Consider the following 5,178-nt stretch of genomic DNA (forward strand, 5'->3'; position numbering starts at 1 on the left):
CAGGAATCATGAATATTTAAAAAAATATATTTTTGTGTACTGCCAACATGGTTCCTTTAAATGTGTACGGAATATAAACGTTTTTCATGATCCCTAACAATTTTTGCTCTGTATACATTGTATAATCGTAGTTGGCAACTAGTTAATGCATATCATATAAGTATTTTCGATCATTGCATCTCCATAATAGCTGTTTTCTACATTTGGTTTCATTCGTGATAATTTAGATGTTCAGAAACAAAATATATTTTAGGTATTGTTATTGGTCAGTTTGGGGCCCACTTATTTGGCTAGGTGGAAGATGCATGTGATTGGCTTATGTCATTTATTTTTGATTCAGTGCATTGTGCAGTTAAATATTTATGCATTAAACGACTAGTTTATATATTGTAGGCATTTATATATGTTTATCTCGAACATAAATCTATTCCCTGAGTTTAGTCTTCAATTTTAAACATTTGAACAAAAATACCCCTAAATAGTCATACCGTATCAACATCGGGACACTTACAGTGTCATATTATAACCTTCTTGTGGTACCTGGATTGAAACTTGAACAAGTGAGAATCATCCCATTTTAAATGTTACTGGACTTTTTTCACAGGGTCAATCTAGCGCTCAGACACCGTTAGAGCACCTGCATCGGGAATACGGTGGTGTGCTACTTCTGTTGGCGTTCAGTGGGACAGTTTGTAAACTTGAGCACATGACCACGTAACTAATAATAGTAACAAAAAAAACCTCGCAGACGAGGCCTCGGCCTTTGGCCTCGTCTGTGATTTTTTTAGCGAGTTTTTTTATTGTTATTATTAGTAACATGGTCCTGTGACTTGAGTGAGGATCAGTGACATCCTGAGGTACTTGACTGTCTTCTTGTGATTCAGAAGAAGACTTTTTAAATAGGAATCATCAGGCAAGAGGTGGGTCGAGTCCTTTCTCACCAGTACGCTGACATCCAGAAAAAACAAAATATTTTTAAAAATTATTAAATTTTAAAAAAAAATGTAGGTCATTTAAGTGTATACAAGGTATATATTCTGGTACATGAATGTTCAGAATGTGCCTTGGAGGTTAACTCCCTTACTTAAACAAGACAAAGGTAGGCCAGACTTATGTGAGTATGACGTAGCCCAATGATTTGTGGTCTGTCCTAGACCTAGTGTAGGCATGTTATTGTTAGCGAGAACACGAACTTAGGGCAACAACAAACAATATTTTGACGGATATCTGAAAAACTATGGAATGGAATTACATTTTCACTATTCGCCTCATTGACAAAACAGAGCTACAGATAAGCAGCGTATGTGCGTAAAATACCCCAAACAAATATTTAAAACCCAGTTACTTTTAATTAACTTGCGTACAGAAACACATGCATCAAATGAAAAACTCAAATGTATGAAAACAGCATGCGTAAATACCCAATGAAGCTTTTTCAGCATGTGTATAAAGAAGCTTATTTCCGAAACACAATTACGAGCTAATTTACTTTCCGAGCCAAATCTATATACTAGAACAGTTATAAACATCTAAAACATTATTTCAATTATTTTTAATCTTAAAATTTTCACTAAATTTAGGAAAACCCCAATAGAGTGATGAATAGATGAGTAAAAAATAATTAGTTAGCCAATGAAAAATGTAATAACCCAATTAAAATCGAAACCCTAGAGTAAAATCTCAATTGCTCAAAAAGGTATCCGGAGCTCTGTAATACACATCACTACAAAATATGTATCTATCTAAGTCAGAATTATCACAAATAAGAAGTGAAATATCGCAATTTGTTTGTTTTTTTAATTTGTGTTCAGTTGACATCTTACACAGGTGACCCCTGGAGAAAACCAAACAGACTACTTTTGCAACAATTTGTTTATTTGTGAAGGTAACGTTTACTGTCAATATGAACAGTGGGAATACGCAGTGTATGAATTGTGAAAGTTTATTTTTCAAACAGTTGGTTTGGGACTTTTTAGTTCCCACATGGTAGTCAAGATTAACATTTTTAGAAACATTTTGTTTACTACTAGCCTTTGTCACTTGGGTAAATTACAAATTTAGAGTTACTTCCCTTCCCGTACTGATCGCTTTGGAGTGTTTTTCTTCATATAAATTAACAACATAGTTTGTAGAAAACAAACCTTTAATTGTAAATTTGTGAATTTTCATGTTGTCGGATCCGTAAACCAAGTAATACCAGTGAGTGAGCATGGTTTTACGCCATGTCGGGAATCGAAGTCGGGTCTTCGGTGTGACGAGCTAACGCTTTAACCACTAGGCCACCCGACCGAACCACAAGTAACATGAAACTGCCCAACAACATGGTTGTAGTAAATATAATATATTGTCCATACTTGATACGATGTGCGCACTCAGAGAAACCCCCGTATTCCGTGGTTCAGTGATGGGTGCACGTGTATCTTAACTGATTATATGTGCATGTCTGTGAAATAATACTATATCATATTCACTCAACTACATAATATAGTTTCGTATTATTAAGAAAACAACATGACGCAGGGTTTATTTGGGAATATGGGAAATGTGGGGAATCGAACCCGGGTCTTCGACGTGACGAGCCAACGCATAACCCACTAGACTACACCACTCCCCAGATAGATAGATAGATAGATAGATAGATAGATAGATAGATAGATAGATAGATTTTGTTTGTTTGTTTGTTTGTTGTTGTTATTTTTGTTTTTTGTTTTTTGTTTTGGTTTAATGCTGCACTGCTATATAACGGCGGTCTCTAAATAATCGAGTCTGGACCAGCCAATCTGTGATTGACATCATGAGCATCGATCAAGGCAATTGGGATACGATGACATGCACCAACCAATTCAGCGTATCTAACCACCCGATCCCATTCGTCGCCTTTTACAAGCATAGTCACCTGTTACGGCAAGCATGGGTTGCTGAAGACCTATTCTACCCCGGATCTTCACGGGACGGGGGAGGGAGGGACGGACGGACAGACACACACACACACACACACATACAGACACACAGGCGGAGAGAACGTTGCGTGTGATACCGGGACGACGACCAGACACATGTGAATCTTAAGCCATAGGACCCGTGAAGATTCCGGGGTAGAATACGTCTTCAACAAACCATACTTGCCGTAAAATGTGACCATGCTTGTCGTAAAAGGCGACTAACGGGATCGGGTGGTCAGGCTCGCTGACTTGGTTGATGCATGTCATCGATCTCAATTGTGTGGATCGATGCTCATGACATTAATAACAGGATTTTCTGGTCCAGACTCGATTACTTACAGACCGCCGTCATATAGCTGGAATATTGCTGAGTGCGGCGTTAAACAACAAACCAACAACTTAAGCCATAGAGTAAATGTTTAAATGTTAACTGTGTGTGCCTGACAGCGTCACACTAGGTCACACTCTCGGGTAATATCTGGGCTATTGCACTTGAAGTGCTATCCCCTTGTCAACTGTGACATAAACAGCTGTACACTGGGAGCAAGAACTGGGCCATCACATGCTTAACGTTAATAATCTAAACAGCCAAGTCTTCGGACTGCTCATAGTGCCCTATATAGGACCCTGTTGTATGAACGTTTATTGCAAATGGTCTAGTAAATGTATAACGTTTGATTATGTATTGGCAGCATTAGAGGTGAGGTAAGGTTAAATAGGTTTTAAGATTATTTCACTGATACAGCTATGCATGCTCACACAATGATGTCAATCAACCATGGGTATTTTTACCACAGACTGCCATGTTCATCACCCTATCAACCATCAGTAGTTTTACCACAGACTGCCATGTTCATCACTCTATCAACCATCAGCAGTTTTGCTAAATCTGCCATGTTGCTCACTCATCAGTAGTTTTACTACAACTGCCATGTCGCTCACTCTATCAACCATCAGTAGTTTAACTACAGGCCGTCATGTTGCTCAACCGTCAGTGAGTGAGTGAGTTGGGTTTATTGCCGCTTTTAACAGTATTCCAGTTATATCACGGCGCTTTAGCTCAATGTGGGAGGAAAGCCCGAAGTGATACAGGTCTCAGACGTTTATCACTTCGGTGAAACCCACGGGCACGGGTATGGTGCTGACAAACCTTGAAACATAATCGGGGCGAACCGGGATTCGAACCCACAATCATAAGTTTCTGGAGTAGCCAAGGGACGAAACTCTGCACAGCGAAACAACTGGGCCACCCGTGCCCCCATCAACAATCAGTAGTTTTACTACAGGCTGCCATGTTGCTCACTCTATCATCCATCATAAGGGTTAAAACATAGTAATGGTAGTAATATCACTGGTGAGTCCCCTCCATAGCGATCGTGTTTCGCTACGTTAGAACCCCAAAATCTGCCTATCTGTATCTCTATTCATCAGTGAAAAGTACTTGAGCCCAGTCCTGGAACATCTAGAAATGAGTAGAAATGCTAATGCATCTGGCATTCCGCTGGTCATTTCTGAGTGTGGGGGCAGTCATGGTGTGAGCAATATGGCAGCTATATCCCCCTGTCAGCCGGAAGTAATGCTGTTGATGGTTGATAGTGTGAGCAACATGACAGCCATATCCCCCTGTCAGCCGGAAGTAATGCTGTTGATGGTTGATAGTGTGAGCATAATGACAGCTATATCCCCGTCAGCTGGAAGTAATGCTGTTGATAGTGTGAGCAACATGGCAGCTATGTACCCCTGTCAGCCGGAAGTAATGCTGTTGATGGTTGATAGTGTGAGCATAATGACAGCTATATCCCCCTGTCAGCCGGAAGTAATGATGTTGATGGTTGATAGTGTGAGCAACATGGCAGCTATATCCTCCTGTCAACCAGAAGTAATGCTGTTGATGGTTGATAATGTGAGCAACATTACAGCTATATCCCCATCAGTCAGAAGTAATGCTGCTGATAGTGTGAGCAACATGACATCTATATCCCCGTCACCCGGAAGTAATGCTGATGATAGTGTGAGCAATATGACAGCTATATCTCCGTCAGCTGGAAGTAATGCTGTTGACGGTTTATGGCGTAAGCATCAAGTCATGCAAAGAGCTGTACTGTAGGAAAATTCACAAACCTCTCAATGTGGCTTGCCATGAGAAACGGCTTGACACAAAATCTTGATATATGTATATAAGAAAAAGAAAAGATAACTGTCTTATTGAAATAATTTTACTGTGATACTTATCTTG

The sequence above is a fragment of the Haliotis cracherodii genome, unplaced genomic scaffold (genome assembly GCF_022045235.1).
Source record: "Haliotis cracherodii isolate W230 unplaced genomic scaffold, xgHalCrac1.p SCAF_5, whole genome shotgun sequence".
Classification (NCBI taxonomy): domain Eukaryota; kingdom Metazoa; phylum Mollusca; class Gastropoda; order Lepetellida; family Haliotidae; genus Haliotis; species Haliotis cracherodii.